Source organism: Monodelphis domestica, chromosome 4 (genome assembly GCF_027887165.1).
Source record: "Monodelphis domestica isolate mMonDom1 chromosome 4, mMonDom1.pri, whole genome shotgun sequence".
In the NCBI taxonomy this organism is placed as follows: domain Eukaryota; kingdom Metazoa; phylum Chordata; class Mammalia; order Didelphimorphia; family Didelphidae; genus Monodelphis; species Monodelphis domestica.
The window spans coordinates 221,625,290-221,643,760 of record NC_077230.1 but is presented as its reverse complement, the minus strand read 5'-3'; positions in this window follow the sequence as shown (position 1 = coordinate 221,643,760).

The following is an 18,471-nucleotide window of genomic DNA, read 5'->3' as shown; positions in this document are numbered from 1 at the left end:
CATAGTACAATACATAGAACAATACTATGTATTGGTTCCAGGGAGGAAGGTAAGGGCTTAAAAAAAAGGGGGGGGGATTCATGAAGAGTCCCACAAGACTGAAAAATGACTAAATAGCAAAATAACTCCTTATTTAAGGACCCATTGTCACATATTAAGGAGGAACCTATTCTTCCTATGACTTTACTAAGACATTACTATGACTAGCTTTTAACATTTCTGCCTAGAAACAAACAAACCCCAAAAGCAAAGCAAACAAACAAAAATAATGCCTCCATTTGTTATTACTAGCAAAACCAAGGTAATTTTTCCTGGGACTAGAGCCTGAGGACATGTACTTCTGATGGTTTCAGAATCACTAGAGGCTGGGAGCCAAATGCAAGATCCTTCTTCAAAGTGTCTGACTATGCCATTAAATCTGAATACTCTATAAAAATCATGGTATCTAACTCCGACTGGACTCTCATTGCTCTATAGAAATACTTTAATTCTTCTACTATTGACTACCAAGTCCCCCATGGTGACTGCTCTGTACCTACTATTAACTTAAGTCCCCAATCCCAAGCCTCCCCCCTCATTTTCCCCTCTCTTCCTATTTATTGATTCTTCCCTTATTAAATGCAAGCATATCACATCCGTCTTTAGTTAGAATACTTTCACTTGTCCTGGCTATCCTTTCATCTGTGATCCTGTATCTCCTTTTTACTGCCAAGCTGCCAAAAAATGTTGACTTCTTTAGCTGCCTCTAGATTCTCACCACCTGCTCACTCCTATTCAATAAGGTTTCAGATGCCATCACTCTACTGAATTCTTCTCCTTAATCTCATAATTTTTAACTCCAATGGCTTTTTTTTTTCCAGTCTACATCCTCCTTGACCTCTCAGAAGTTTTGACTCTATCTCCTCTTCTAGAAATTCTTTTCTTTGGAATCTATGACTTTTCCTTCTTGTTTCTTTCCCTATTTACTTTCTTTTCCTTTCAGTTTCTTTTGTTGATTTCCTTGGTTTTCTCTTCTCAATATTCTGATCTAAAGTGATCTCATCAACTTCTGTGGATTCAATTAATTTCCCTATGCAGATGACTTGTAAATTTCTGTATGGACCCTTAATCTTTTTACTTAACTGTATTGCCACATTGTCAATTATCTACTCTCAATTTGGACTTCTTTGACTTTTTGACCAAGCCCAGGCACCGAATATCTTGAAACACTCTCCCCTTACCTCCTGGCTCCAGATTTCTTTTGTTTGTTGTCTTCCCCTATTAGATTGAAGACTCCTTAAAATCAGGGCTGGTCTTTAATGCCTGATGGACACTTAAATGTTTATTGGGCACTGATTATTGACTGCTGACCACTGCACATTTCTTCTTTGATGTTCTATAGGAATCTCACATTCAACATGTTGAAAAGGAAACTCATCTTTTCCCTCTGTCTTCTTTTCCTATTTCTGCTAAAAGTGATACCTTCTTTCCAGTAACTAATATTATAAACCAGGAGTCATTCCCTACCTTGCTCCAATATTCAGTCATTTACTAATGCTCTTCAATTCTATGTCCACAACTTTTACATCCATTTACCTCTTCTCTCTCCACTCATCTTTTTTTATTTGTGCTATTAAAATAGTCTCTTAATTGTTCTTTCTGCTTCTAACCTTTCCTGTCACTAATCTACAATCTATACAGATGCCAAAATATTCTACATAAAGCACAAGTTTGTTACTTCTGTGCTCAAAATCTTTCAATGACTCCCCATGAATATAGATTCTTTAGCCTGGGATTCCAAGACCTTTCTTTGCAAACCAATTATTAACTGTTTCTTGAATTTGATATTTATTCAATCTATTCTTGAACTGGGGGTATAACTCAGGGTGTGAGCATTCATTTTTGGCTGAGTGAAGACTTATCCTTGATCCTGAGAATCTGTGTTAGATTTTCATAGGGGGAAGCTAGGGGATATAGAATAGTCTGCTAGATTCCGAGTCACTAAGACCTGAAGCCAAATCCTACCTCCAACACTGTATTGGCTGTATGTCCCCAGGCAAGTCATTTAATCATTCGGCATCTGTTTTCTTATCTGTAAAATAAGAAGTTAGGACTCAGTGGGCTCTAACATCCCTTCCAACTCTAAATGCATAATACAAGGGTTTCCAGCTTTTGTCATTTTCACAAATCAGTCCCCACTCTAGAATGTGCCCCTCTCTATCTCTGCCTCTTTAGATTTGATCCTTTCTTCAAGGCTTAGCTTAGGCACTGCTTCTACTTGAAGTCTTCCCTGATGCTGTAAGTTACAAATGGTTTGTCTCTCTTCAATGTACCTTGTATATATTGTACACAGTAAGCTTCAAGTGGAAGGGGAACAGATGGTTTTGTTCTTCTTCCTAGCACCTCACACAGTGCCTTGCACATAGTCAATGTTTAATAAATGAATAAATTGCAACAAGAAAAAAATCATGCAATGAGTACCAGAGAATTACTTAGTATTTGCAGGTAATTTAGGAGTTTCATGGATATTAGCACCTTCTGTGGGCTTTTCTACTTCTCAAACACTGAAGAAGTGAAAGGGGATGACAATGCTGAGTATAATTTTGAAGAAAGGTCTACAGATGCTCTAAGAGTGCAGCAGCCAGTTGTGTGGCAAGTCCCAGAGGTCCTTAAAGTGTGTCAGATAGTAAAATGGCACTGCCCAAAGTCTGGAGTATTGGAGCAAATGGTAGGGCCTAGAGGACCATAGGTGGCAGCTAGGCAGCTTAGTGGATAGAGGAGTAGACTTGAAGTCAGGAAGACCTGAGTTCAAATTTGACCTCAGATACTTGCTAGCTATATTACCCTGGGCAAGTCACTTAGGCTCTGTCTTAATGCAATGGAGAAGGAAATGGCAAAACACTCCAGTATCCTTGCCAAGAAAACTCTGGACATGTCCATGCCAAAAAAACCCCACTGGTCCATGGGATCACAAAGAATTGGACATGATTGAACAACTGAGCAATGAAGGACCATAGGATATAATAAACATATGTTAGTATTTTACAATGACTGTACTCAGTACTAAACTTATTTCAGATAGACTAGATTTATTTTATCTTATTTCAGATAGTGCTAAATGTCATATCTGGTTATAGATTCGTTTTATAGAGGGCTATTTTTCCCTTCTTTTTTCCTGGATAAAAGGTTTATCTGTGGACATGTCCCATAATGATTCTACCACATTTTTATGAACAATGTTTGGACAAATTCATTTTGCATTTGGCCAGTTCCTTGTTGTATTAGGCTGACTTACAATAAAATGCACATCAAATGGGAACATTTAATAAGCAGCAAATACATGGCCTTTTCAGTGAAAATTTTATATCAATAAAAGCACATAAAACTGTAGAGAACAGTTTCTACAAAATGTCTGTCTACATCTTTTGGGTCATTACTAAATATTTTCATCTTATAAAAGATACTCATATAATTTATTTGGAGAATTGTCAATTTACTGATGTCTTCTAGTAGATGACAACTTAGTTATTCAATATATTTTCTACTGATTACATAGGGTGAAAGACAAGAAAGTAAACTGATTCTGAGAGTTTCAAATTTGACTTAGGTGAAAGTCAAATTAATGAGGGAGATTACAAAATTCTTTCTCTTTTGATCTTTAAAAAAACAACAACAAAACTTCTCAATGTTAATCTATGGTTACATGCACATTGAGAGAAAGATAGCTATGTGAGAAATGGTTGGGACAAGGATTTAGACTTAGACATAGCTGTTAGACACATTCACAAATAATCTAGCTTTTATAAGGGTTCTAATGGTAACTAGAAAATTTGAAAAAAGTTTAATAATAACAATAATGCTTTTTAGGGTCATTAAATAGTGGTTGAATTGCATTCTAATGTTTTGTATAATAAAAGGGACACAAAAATAAGAATAATAAAGAGCAAGAGAAGCAAAATAAGCCATTTTAAAATGTGCAAAAAAACTTCAAGATGTGCTCTTAACTTTGGTTATTATTATGTAATGGGGGATTGGACATTGAATCGTGTACTTATGAGCTGCTTATAATACCTTTATGCAATTTCTAACGTGGAAGAGATTGAAGAGACGACTTCCTTGAGAATTGTGATCATGTGTAACAAAGGGTCTTGGAGAAATCAAAAATATGTAGATGTTCTGTAACTGGTTCTAGTCCATGTTCTATATAATGAAGAGTGGCCTCTTTGGTTGGTTGCAAAGTTAGAACTGGAGGTTCATTCAAGAGGTAATAGCAGACCAGAGCTTTTTTCTTCAGGTTATTTTGTCCTGCCTGATGTTTGGTGAAACAAGAGAAATAATGCTTTGAAAGGAGAGGCCAACATCTGGCACATGAAGATGGGCTTCAATTATTTTCCTCAGGATGGATTATTTAGTTTTAGGTGAAGGAGATGACTATGAACTTGAGAATTTTGAAAGGACAGAAGCGCAAACCACCCTAAATTCAAGAAGTTTGGAAATAGAATCCCCATTTTTTTTGTAGTCAACCCAGCTTTGAAGCCCTGAAGATTGAGGATCAACCTTTTGGACTTAGACCAGCATTTGCTGTGATACAAATTCTTCTAGCACTTTTGGATATGAACTTGATGGAAATAATGGTATATAGAAACTTTCTGAGCCTATTCCCATAGACCATAGGTACAAGAGACAATGTGTCTCCAAAGTATTATTTCAGGGGGAGAATGCTTGTTTTTCTTCTTGCTACTTTCTTCAAAATAAATATTCCTTTGGGGGGCAGCTGGGTGGCTCTGTGGATTGAGAGCCAAGCGTAGAGACAGGAGGTCCTAGGTTCAAATCTGGCCTCAGACACTTCCTAGCTGTGTGACCCTGGACAAGTCACTTGACCCCCATTGCCTAGCCCTTACCACTCTTCTGCCTTGGAACCAATACACAGTATTGATTCAAAGATGGAAAGTAAGGGTTAATAAAAAATATATTCCTTTGAAAAAGCTAGTTAAAATTAAATTGAACTGGGATGTTTATTACTAGTGGCTAAATCAGAGGAGACACATGTACAAAGAAAGAGAACTCAAGTCTATAGCATTAAGAATGAGATATTCCAATTCCTTGGGGTGCCCCTAGAACCCTGGAGAAGAGATATAGTTAGCTTAGTGTGAGAGTGTGAAATAAGAACAATGCTTATTTTATAATATCTTGATGGACTAATACTCTAACCATATGGTGCAAAGACCCCAATCTCTATAAAGAAAAAACAAACAACCAAAACTATGGTCACTGTAGTAAGAACTACTTGCTCTCCTTGGTGGAGGACTTTCCATTTTGTTTTAAGGACTTTGCTCACAACTGTAAAAGTATTTGGTCATTCACCAATATCTCCTCTTAAACAGACAATGTTTCCTTATTCTAATAATAAATCATTCTAGTTGCATTACAGATGCAATTTGTAAATATTTTCTTCCTTGATGGATCTCAATAATGGTTCCATGCTACACTGAAGGTTATTTTCACAGAATGGCAACTGAAGACTTTTAGCACATAGGTATTGGGCTTCTATCTCTGACCCATAGCCATTGCACTCCAGCTGAGGGAATGTCTCTCCAAAGTTCCTTCACAATGCTTCTGAGATAAGGAATTTAGAGAGTACTCATTACGATTGCTTTGTTTGGTAGTACAAGACCCAGTCTTGAGTGTTTGCAATGTAGCATGGAACCATTGTTGAGTCTATGTAGAAAATGAAAATCGGATATTAGTAAATGAATCATATGAAACTGATGCACTAGCGCACGTAATAAAAGTAATGTAACTTGTGGTAATGTAACTAGAGGGAAGGTAGGTGGCTCAGCAGATAGAGTGCTGGGTCAGGAGTCAAAAAGCCTTCATCTGGTCTCACTTACTAGCTGTGGAACTCTGGATAAATCACTTTGACCCTGTTTGCCTCAGTTTCACTATCTGTAAAATGAGCTGGAGAAGGAAATGCTGAATCACTCCAATATCTCTGCCAAGGTTGTGCACAGCAGAATATGACTAAGCATCAACTTGTGGAAGCTGAGAGAGGGAGTATTATTTTCAAGGTCCATATAGGGTTGAGTTAACTCCTGGGATACACCTTCATTTGTGAATATGGGAGCTACGTGAAGGCTGATGTGTTCTGCTGGGCAATCCTTATCTCACATCACTGTGAATATACCTTGGTCCTACTGCTGATCCTGATGGATCATTGCTGGCATTTTGAAAGCTATGATGACAGTACTCTGACACAAGATGGGTATCTGATAAATACATTCTTAACCTCAGTAGCCTCTATATGAGAAAGCAAAGCCCTGGAGAGAAGGTAATGGATTAGAGCTTGGACAAGAACAGAAGTGACAAATTCTGTCATGTTTGTGAAAGTGGATCCTTGTTGCTCATTTCTTTGGAGTGGTTTAATGATGGTCGTCCTTGAAGGTAAAGAGGTGAACTAGTTGGACTTCCAATATCCCTTCCAAATTGTGACTTATGATCCAATGCCTCTATAAGAGGAACAGACACAAAGAAAAATCTAGAGTACACCCCTATTAGAAATCCTATTTAATTGAACTAAATAAAAATTTGGCACAAGTAATGATTTTTAAAAAACTTTTTTTGGGGAGGTACTTATACATGAGTCTAGTCCTCAAAAGATCCTCTCTGCTGCCAGATCTGTCTTTAAAAGGGATAATTTGAGTAATCCTCTTTACATGGTAGCTTATTTAGATCTTTATTCCCATTTAATTTTATTCCAAAATTTCATCCTCATTGCTTCCACAAAGTGGGGGGTGAAGATCATGTCCATTGGTTCCATTATTGCATGGCTTAACTCTTATTTAGTGTTACATAAATCACCCACAACTTGGCAACAGTTGCTTCTCCATTCTGTCTGCCTCCTCAATTCCTTTCTGCTTAGCCAGAGGGACAAATTACATGCCAATGTTTGCACTTTTAGCACTAGTTATTATATGGTAGTGGTGGTGGTGAAGCAGGATGACTACTATGTATAATATTGCCATTAATTCATTGTCATTCTGAGTAATCCTCAGAAACTTTGGGTTGGAAAAGAGAGAGGTATTTTCCCTTTATTACAATGAAACCATCTTTATATGATAGATAATCAGAAACATGATACTCATTGTTGAAAAGGAGAAATGGAAGGCAAACCCCTTGAGAAGGGAGACAAATTTTCTATTTTGTGTCTGTAACCCCAGTCCCTAAGGCCGTGCCTTACACATGAGAAATGTTTAATATAATAAATACTTGTTATGTTAGACTGGAATTGTGACCAAGTTATAAATTTGATCCCCTTTTGAGTTTGGTTTCTCAGTCTTTTACTCCCAATATACTATGTCTCCCTTATCCAGTTTCTCAATGACAAATCTGTGTCCTTCATTTATTTTAAGTTCCATAGAGGGAGACATCCCAAGTTGTTTTATTTATTTAAAAGGTGCCATAAGTTGAAAATATGTAAGTTGAATCTGATTTTCCCTTAGGAAAATAAGCTCTAATAATAGCTATAAACTATTATTGTAACTATTAATTATAATTTAATTAAATGGAATAACATTAATAATATAATGCATTTAATTGTACTTATGTGAATTATTGCTTTTATTATGTAAAATGCTGTAGTGTTTTAAGGTTTACAGTGCATGTCACACAAATTATCTCTTTTGACCCTCATAATAACCCTGTGAAGTAGGCGTTATAAGTATTTTAAAGATAAAAAACCAAGACTCACAGAAATTTAGGAAATTAGGTTCTTAGACTAAGGAACTGACATGAACTTTTCTACAAATTACTACAAACAATATTTTTATAGCCTTTGTGTGCCATGGGTGTGAACCTGGATTTAGACCAGTACAACACAACCCTTTGAATGTCCAAAACAAACTGGAAAGCCTTTAAATATCATCTCAGTAACAGACTTCGTCTGCCAAGGACCAGGCTAGCTAAGGGAGGAGAGGCTCATCGCCGAAAAGTTGGCTACTAGGTGATGAATTTCCCTTTGCCCTAGCAACTGAGGAAACTGATAAAAATACAAATATGCTTTAATCACTCATGAAATACATACCCATATGCTGTAGATGATAATGCTTCCAAAAACGCATATGAATTAGTGAGACAAACCATATTAGTAACCCATCCCCTAAAATATTATTTAATATCATATCATAATACAAAGGTTCTGGAGTCACAAAGAACTGAGTTCAAATCCAGACTCAGTCACCTAAGTAGTATGTGACCCTGGGCATGTCACTTAACTCTGTTTATCTCTAGTTTCCTCATCTTTAAAATGAGCTAGAGAAGAAATTGGCAAACTGACTTTTAGTGACCTCATTTGGGGTTTTCTTGACAAAGATACTAAAGCAGACACGACTGAAATGACTAAACACAAACAATATTGTACAAAGTTTTTATCTTTAAAATTATTCTTGGCTGGCCATACCTGGAACACTGTGTTCATTTTTGGGTCCCATATTTTAGGTAGACCTGCTAGCTGGAGGGCAAACCGAGGTGGGGAGCCAGGAAAATTAAAGGGCTTGAGATCATACTATGTGAGGATCATTTGAAAGAAACTTGGGATTTTGCTCATTTTATAGCAGCAATTTAAAATATAAAGGGGTATCATCAACCACCAAATTCAGAAGAGCTTTTTAGGGAGAGACATGTGAGTGAAGGACTTTTAGGGACCTTTGAAAACATTTAAACAGATTCATTTTGAGATGTATGCTTTGTGGTCGTCTTTTCCTTATAATTTTCTGGGGATCAAACCAAGCATAGGAATTGATGATTGAATTGTTTGCCTTCCAGGTGCATTCTAATTAGGATTCATCTTCTCATCTTGAGAAGATCAACTTGATGCTATGGACTTTTTTTGTGTGCTGTCTACCACCAACATTCTTTGTAGTAGAAGTGGCTGACGTTGGGAACTTTAAGTTCAAATTTCTTCATGTCAAATCACTTTTAAATAGAAGACAACCTGTACCTACTCTGGTTGCTCAATAAGCCCATGTAGATTATTTACAACATTCAATTTCTTTTTTCTTCAATTGGCTTTTCCTATTTTGTGAGGCTAAACAGTTTATCATTTTTGACCCTCTTCATTTTCCTTAATGTTTTGCAAATGAACTTGTACTCTAAACTTTGCTAATATGTCTCTCCAATAGCAAGATTAAATTTGTTGCTTAAGGTAATTAATGGACCATTTCATCCTCCTCCTTATGGTGACAGTATTCATGTAGTGTGATATGAAGGAAAATGTATTGGGTCTGAAGTTAAATGTCCAAATCTTTGTTCTGCTGTTTACTATGTGTGTGGTCAATTCAGAGTCACAAAACAGCACCAAGCCTCTGTTTTTTTGTCAATTAGTCATGTCCCAGTCTTCATGACTCTATTTGGAGTTTTCTTGGCAAATATACTGATGTAGTTTGCCATTTCCTTCTGATGCTCAGAAAACTGAGGAAAACAGGCATTAAATGACTCACCCAGGGTCACATAGCTAGTAAGTGGATGAGACTGAATTTGAACTTAGGTCTTTCTGACTCCAGGTCCAATAGTCTAGTCATGATACCAACTAATTGCATCAATTTCTTCATTGTAAAAGACAGGGGTAGATATCTTTCTTTTTTTTCTCTATTATTATTTTTAAACCTTTACTTTCTGTCCTAGTAACAACTCTAAGACAGAAAGGCCAGAGTTAAGCAAATGGGATTAAGTGATTTACCCAGGGTCACACAGCTAAGAAGTATCTGAGGCCAGATTTGAATCCAGATCCACCCAGCTCCTGGCCTGACTCTCTATTCATTGTGCCACCTAGCTTTCCCTAATGCATAGCATTCAAGGTTTCTTACAGTTTTAAATCTCTGGGGAGAATGCTAGGCTTGGAGTAAGAAAGTCCTCAGTTCACAGCAAACCTCAGACACTTACTGGGCAAGTCACTCAACTTCTCTTTGCCTCAGAATCCTCATCTGTAAAATTTGGGTATTGAACTTGCTAGCCTCCAACTCTGACTCCATGATTTTATGACCAGGTAGTCTCTGTGGTACCTTACAGCTCTAAATATATGATCCACTTCTGTCCATGTCCCATTTTTCAAAGTCCAGAGTTTCTTTACATAGCCAGGTTAAAACAGCTGAAATCATATGCAAGCTTGTTTTTATTTTCTTCTGATTCCGTTTTACTAGTCACTGTCCTATCTCACTCAGGCAGATGATTTGGAAGTGATTTCAGTATCTGAAACTAATAATATCCTGTCTATTAATATAGAGTCAATTTCTTTTTTTAATATTGTTTGTTGTTACTACATCCAGTACCTTCTGATTCTCTACTTTAAAGCAGAATCTATAATGTACAAAAATAAGGCTTTTGAGTAGTTTGCAGCCTTTTGGTTATTCTGATTCTTGAACCTTAATGATATTTTCCAATATGTGTTTTATTGTCCTTTTTCTGGCCTGCTTCCTTTAAGTAACCAAATATTTGAGGTGCCTCTACAGAGATATTTCTGCTTATGCAATTAGGAACCCAACTATTTTTTAAAATAAATAACAGTTTAAAGGAAATTGAAAGAGTAGACTCTTGGGAAAAACCAGCAAAAGAATTAAAAGGTAAACTAAAAAAAAAAACCTATAGGGAGTATATGTGTGCTTATTATCTATTACAAACATCTCTATCTGCACTGAATGTAGATATAGGGACAAGATTTTGTGGCTAAGATCCCTCTAGTATATGTGTATGCAATAGTAGTAATCATCTAGGTTATGATTTAGGCTTCTTCTTCTTCCAGTGTAAATCTTTACTCTGCTGCTATACATTTGGCTCACTTCCATAACCTTATGAGGCCTCAGAAGGTGTCCTGAGATACAACTAAGGCTTATTCTCTTATGAGTGCTTATAGAGAAAATCAGAAAAGGAATAGCAACTTGACATGAAATCAATTGACTAGCATCTTTTAAAAAATCCTTACCTTCCATCTTAGAATTGATACCACGTATAGGTTCCAAGGCAGAAGACCAATAAGGGCCAGGCAATTAGGTTAAATGACTTGCCCAAGGTCATACAACTAGGAAGTATCTGAGGCAGGATTTGAACTCAGGACCTTCCATCTTCAGTCCTGGATTTCTATCCACTGAACTACTAAGCTGCTCCTACCTTCTATCTTAGTATATATTCTAAGACAGAAGAGTGGCAAGGGCTAGGCAGTTGGGGTTAAATGACTTGCCTGGAGTCACACAGCTAAGAAGTATCCAAGGTCAAATGGAACCCAGGTCCTCTCCACTCCAGACCTGACACTGGATCCACTTTGCTACCTAACTACCCTAATTAACATTTTAATAGTGGTCTATTTTCATCTATAACTACAAAGAGCCCATCACATTTAAATTTAGCCCTTTCAGTATCTGATATACAACAAGAGGAAATTACTGAAGTACTTAAAAAAATAAATTTGGGAAGAGTATTTGGAACTTGACTAAATCTATAGAAGAATTCTGTGATAGAAATGACTCTAGGTGGTGAGGTGGATAGAGTATCCTATCTGAGTCAGAAAGATCCAATACTGATACTACCTGTGTGATCCTGAGAAAGTCACTAAATCCCTGTCTGTTCTTGGTTTTCACATCTGCCAAATGGGGATAATACTGTTCCCATCTCCCAAGGTTGTTGTAAAGATGAAAAAAGATTTGTTAAGTGCTTTGCAGTCCTTGAATCAATACATAAATGTCAGCTATTATTATTGTTACTGTCATTATCATTATTAATGGTATTCAGGTGTTAATTTTCAAGATATTTCAAAGACTGCAAAAGAATAGAAAAGATCATCAAAGCTACCTTTATTACTGAGAAAAAGGCAACTGAAAAACCAGTCATTACTCAGCCATATGCTTTCTTTTTTCATTGCTATCAAATTTCTATGAGAATTCTCTATGTTTGCATTAAAGAAATCCTTGATGACAACATAAGAAAGGAGCAGACAGGATTTGGTAGATGATTTCCTATAACAGACAGCATATTTATAGTCACACACCTGACTGAAGGGTAAAAATATATGAGTCTATTTGGACTATTTTTAATGATTTTTAACAAGTTTTTGAGTCAATAGAAAATTTTGTAGCTTTGAGGATTCCCACAAATGTCCTTCATTCGTATATTAAAATTGGGCAATTATTTGTGACAATTAAAATTCAAAGATAACTTGGTTCAATAATCTCATTACATCAAGTAAGGTGGACGACAAGGAAATGTATAATATATTTATAAATGACATTTATAGGCATTATCAAAGAAATTCTATGAAGAGTTCAATGAAAGGGAGAATTCCCTGCTCATGCTAAAGTTCTTTAATTGTTCATATTTTAGACATTATATTCATTGCATGAAACTGTAGAGTACTGCAAAATATCCCCAATGAAAATCATACCAATGGGAAGATTGGTTTAACGATTCACACAGAAGAAAAAAAAGAGGGAGAAAAATATACTGCCCAGCCTCTGCCATGACACGAATGGACAGCCCACTGAGTGAGTTTAGAAGTGTGTTTACTTTCAGCAGGTACTGCAGATGAACAATGAGCCAGGCTTAGAGTTGAGTAGGACAAAATTGGACTGGATGGCATTTGGGAAATTGCACAATGCTTTAAGTGATTCTAAATGGCTCACTGCTCCTCCTCCTGCCCCAAGACCATCTTTTAAAAATGTTAGTACTATTATGGAAATACTATATAGTTGCAAATCATAGAAAAATATAATATTGGAGGAGAACAAATTATGAGTAATCCATGTCAATGGAAAAGGTCTCTATAGTGAAAATGAGACATAACATAAGAACAGCTTGTGTGCTACATTGTGTGCTACATTCTCTGACTACATTAAAAAAAGTAGGGAAAGACTTCTGGTTTTGTGTCTAGATTCTCTGTGGAAGATTTATGGTAAAGTAAGGACATGGATATCATAGAATACGAAGCTGTGAATAGGTTGTACTCTGTACAACATATCAGAGTCAGTATTAACCTTAATATATCTACTTACAATCAACAAAAAAGAACTTTAAAGAAAAAATGGTTCTGGGTAGGCATAATTGGTTTTTTTTCTCTGTGAAATGAATAGAGCACAATATATCTTGCCCTACTGAGGAAAGTTTTGTCACAAGAGAGACCACTTCTGGATTACATCTGTTCTGATCAATTTAGTAATTTGAGAAATAGCTTGGAAAACTAAAAGAAATTTTAGAAAAGACCAAAAAACAAAATAAAACAAAAAAAAAACCCCAATGAATGCTATGGAAATATTGACTTATCCAACTGTTTGTTCTAGGTAATTTAAGCTGACAGATCAGTGAAATGTGACCATACTGACTGACTATCAGAGAAATAAACAAAATAAGAGGATTGGAGAATGAGTGAGTCCTTTCTTATATCGAGTCCCTATAGCTCACCCTTTCAACCTTCCACCAGGATACTAGGATCTAGTCACAGAGATATCTTGCTACTTACCTGTGATTACTTCATTTTCCATGCTGATTTTCACTTCTTTCTCAATTAATAATTAAATCAATATTACTATTACTATTGAGAAGAGCCCAATACTCAGGTGCTCTATAACTCTACTCATAATCCCCAATATTGATTAAACCAAAGCCTTTTCATAGATACCACTTCTCAATCAGTGTTGTGCTTTCTTAGTAGAATATAATGCCTTAACCTAAGGTTATCAAACCTGGGAATGGGTTAACCTTCTAAAAATTATTTGTTGAGCAGAATGAGCAAAACATTGTACACAGAGACTGATACACTGTGGTACAATAGAATGTAATGGACTTCTCCATTAGTGGCAATGCAGTGATCCTGAACAACTCGGAGGAACCTACGAGAAAAACCACTATCCACATCCAGAGGAAACACTGTGGGAGTAAAAACACCAAAGAAAAACAATTGCTTGAATACATGGGTTGAAAGGATATGGTTGGGGATGTAAACTCTAAATGAACATCCTAGTGTAAACAATATGGAAATAGGTTCTGATCAAGGACACAAGTGATATCCAATGAAATTGTGCAGGTGGAGTGGGTGGAGGGGAGGGAGGGAAATAATGTGATTACTGTAACCAAGGAATAATGTTCTAAATTGACTAAATAAACTTATTCAAATGGAAAAAAAATATTTCTTAAGTGATGTCTTTAGGGACCAAATGGATATGTTGAATAAAGAAGTCCTTATTGAAAAATAATGAAAAATGAAATGGCATAAGTGGAATAGCATTCTTAAAGTCAAGGTCAGTCATTTTGATCAATTGCTAACACATTTGCAATTTGCATTATAATTAACTGCCTGCATCAGAATTTGATAGGCATAAGTAGGCTCATCTCAAATGAATATAGATCATGCCTAGGCAAAATTGTAAAATAATCGAAGTTTGTCTCTGGCACTTCCAGCCTTTCCATTTGGTGTCCTTTTATTCTTGGCACATTCTCCTCCTTCTTGTCAAGTGCCCAGAACTCAGATTTTCTGTTCTCCTCTCCTCTCCTCTCCTCCTCTCCTCTCTTCTCCTCTCTTCTCCTCTCTTCTCCTCTCCTCTTCTATCCTATTGCTCTCTCTCTCTCTCGCTCTCTCTCTCTCTCTCTCTCTCTCTCTCCCTTCTATCTCCCTTTCCTTTTCTCTCTTCCTCTATCTTTGTCACTGTCTGTCTGTCTCCCCCACTCTTTCTCCTTGCTTTCAGGAAAAGACCTAAAATTCATTCATATCATGATGTACCAGTTAGAAATATTAGCTCTCCCAAGGAGATTTTCACTTACTGGGGAATGAAAGTCTTAGGCTAAAGACATCAACCAATGGGTAGAGAATATATTTTTAAGCTAGTGCCTTTGAAATCATACCAGTGAGGCAACCACCTACTCTGCCCATGTATAAAGCAAACCTAAATTGGATACTTATATAATTAGTAGTAACTGGGTCCCTTTGAAAGTTAATATCTCAAGGAAAAAAGAGTTTCCCAAGCCTCATTTACAGAGTCCTACATTTTCTTCTCTTTATATTCTCTAATGGAAAAGGATAACATTTACATAGTAGTCTTTTGAATTGTGTATATCCAATCAGAAAATTAAAATGCATTTGACACACTGACTGGTAGATCAGTTAGGAAACAAGCAACCTAAAAAAACACTATAGAGTGCCAAAGATTCTGTATAGCCAAATTCCTTAAAATAGAATAAACTTTTTCAAGAACCAGATCCTTAGGAATTCCATGGCAAATTCCATACTAGTGACTTCTAGAGGAAAACTCTTAACTTTTTCCCATACCCTTTCTTCCCTTATTCTCCACTCTTCACTCTCATTCTCTCTCTTTCCTGTTCCTTCCCCAGCCCTTTCTTTCCTATCATCAAGATCTGTGAATTCCTGAATGTAAAAGGAGAAAGGGTTGTTGAAAAGAAAAAGAAAATAACAAGAATAATAGATTTTATGTCATCTCTGCCATCCCCAATCCCCAATGGGAATGCACTTTTTTTTTTTGCCTATAAATTGACTCATGCAATCTTAGGGCTAAAAGTAACTTTACAGATCTCATCCAACCCCCTTATTTTATAGATGAAGGAAATGAGGGTTTAAGTGATTTGCCTAAGGCAACTTGAATTCTAAATGCTTAGTAAAGGGTTTTGGTATTTTAGCAAAGAATTTTATATAAAACTCTTGCCTCTGACATTATGGGTGGCATAGTTTAGAGCCAGAGGAAATATTGACCATTGAGTCCAACCACCTCATTTTATATGCATGTGAGGATACTGAGGCCTTGAGAGGCAACCTGATTTGGTCAAGGTCATAGAGTTGGAAATTAAATCTTCTGATTCCAGGTCCAATGATCTTTCTAGAACACCACAGCTTGCATTTAGGTTGCCACCTGAACACACTCTATGTATTTCTCCTATTTTTAGTTGTGTGTCCATATCTCAGTGAGTCTGGCCACATTTTGGCAGTCCATATTTAAATCTAGCAGCAGAAGGTAGCAACCCTATTTAAATCTGCTGGGGCTGTTTCCATTTAAAATCCCCTGTTAATATCTATTTATTTCTTAATGTGATATGTAATGTTAACATGCGGGGGTTATTTTGACATTACTTCCCAAATCTACCCTTCTAAGCAGTACTGTTCCTGGGAAGATTTCCCAGTCCTTTCTTTTCAATGTATATTAATTACTCTCTGTTGCAATCTATAGGTTATGGTATTTAGTTCTTGTCTTATTATAAGATTACTGCTCTATCCCTAAAGATGATTTCTACTCACATAATGAGTTCTGTTTTGGATGTGGTGAATTTGAAATGTCTCCAGAGTATTCAGTTCAAAATGTTCGATAGGTAGTTGGTGATACAGGGCTGGAGCTCAGGGGCGAGATTGGAATCAGATATATAGATCTGTAAGTCATCTGGATAGAGATAATACTTAAACTTAGAGGAGCTTATTAGGTCACTGACATATACAGAAAGAATAATAGAAGGCTTAGGATAGAACCTTGGAATACATTCATAGTTAGGGGAAGTGATATGCATGATAATCTAGCAAAGGTAACTGAAAATGAAAGGGTTAGATAAGTTGGATGAGAACCAAGAGAGGGCAATGCCATAAAAATCCAGAGAGGAGAACATTTAGATAGAGAGGGTATCAAATGGCGTAAAAAGGTGTAGAGAAGTCCCCATAGATAAGGCTAAGAAAAGGCCAGCAGATTTGGTACAGCCAGCATCTTTTTTTTTTTTAAGTTAAAAAAAGTTTCCAGGTCATTACAATTTTTAATAATAATTTTCTGACATGGCCATCCATGTTTTTTTTTGCCTCTCCTCCCACCCCTTTCCCTTCCCCAAGATGTTAAGCAATATGATATAGATTATAAGTGTATTTTCATATAATACATATTTCCATGTTCATCATGTTGTGAAAGAAGATGCATACAATTTACACTAGAGAAAATTCATGTAAGAAATAAAATGAAGAATGGTATGCTTCAATCTGCATTGAGACTCCATAAGTTCATTCCATGGTGATGAAAAGATAGGTTTTTCATCATGAATCCCTTGGAGTTGTCCTGGATCCTTGCATTGCTGGTAATAGTTGTCATTCACAGTTGATCAACATTATTCAACATTATTGCTATTACTGTATACAAGGTTCTTTTGGTTCTGCTCATTTCACTTTGTATCATTTCATATGTCTTTCTAGTATTAGTGATGATCTTGTTCATCATTTCTTATGGCACAATAGTATTCCATTAAAATCATATACCATAACCTGTTCAGCCTTTTCCAAATTGATGGATATCCCTTCAGTTTCTAGTTCTTTACCACCACCACAAGAATGAGTATAAATATTTTTGTACATGTAGGTACTTTTCCCTTAACTTTGATCTCTTTAGACTACAGATCTAGTTGTGGTATTGCTTTATCAAAGGATATGCACTATTTTATGATCTGACAAAGACAATATCATTAGTAACAAAGGAGAAGGCAGTTTCAGTTGAGTTGTGAGATCAAAAGCTAGATTTTAAGGGCTTAAAAAGTGAGTGTGTAGAGTAGAAGATGCAGCAACAGGTATAATTGGCTTTTTCCGAGAGTATGATAATAGTCCACATCACATTTAAAAAGTATTAATTGTTTCTTATGAAATGATTTTCTTTTAAAGAAATTCTATATATAGGTGAGGCACTTGGTCAACAAATTCAAGGGAATGTTATCTTTTGGCTATAGAATAAAAATTGGAAGGATAACAGGAACTACCCACTTCAGTGTTGATAATGAAGAGAGTTTGGCATAAAAGCCTTGATTTTTCTGCTAAAAGCCCTAAGGAAATTGATACCTAGCAAGTCACTTAGAGTAAGCTTTTTACAAATTCTGCTGATGCCCAATTCTTAGAAATTAAACCAAGGAAAGGGAAAAAGATATTGTGGGAATTTTAATTTTTACTTTTTTAAAACCAAAAAAATAGTATAACTCTAATCAAGTGGGTTTGGTATCTCATTGATGTAACTTCTCCCTCCAGTGGCTCAGATCATAATCCATCCATTACTACTCAAGTTGTACAATGTTCTACAAGTCCTCCATAGGGCTCCATTCAATAGTTGGTGATTTCCTCTTGATATTTTCTGCATACCAATGGAGCAGGAGGACTATTCATTGCTTGTATGTGGATCTTGCTATGTGACAGATCCATTTATTTTTCAGGCCCTACATTTTTCTAATACTTTACATTGTTTCTCCAGTATAATTCTCCATTTGTAATGCAGACTGATTCCAATTATTATTTTCATCTTCATTATACTTTGGGTAATCTTCAACTTCAATTCTTTAGAAATTGCTGGACAATAGCACTGGGAGTACATTGTTGTTAAAAATAGGTCTTTTCTTGAAAGAGATACTCTCCATCTGCTCTGGCTATATCATAGTAGGGGGAACTTGTCATTTACTGTGATCCTTTATATATAAACATAATCTATGTACAAAAATTAAATTTTT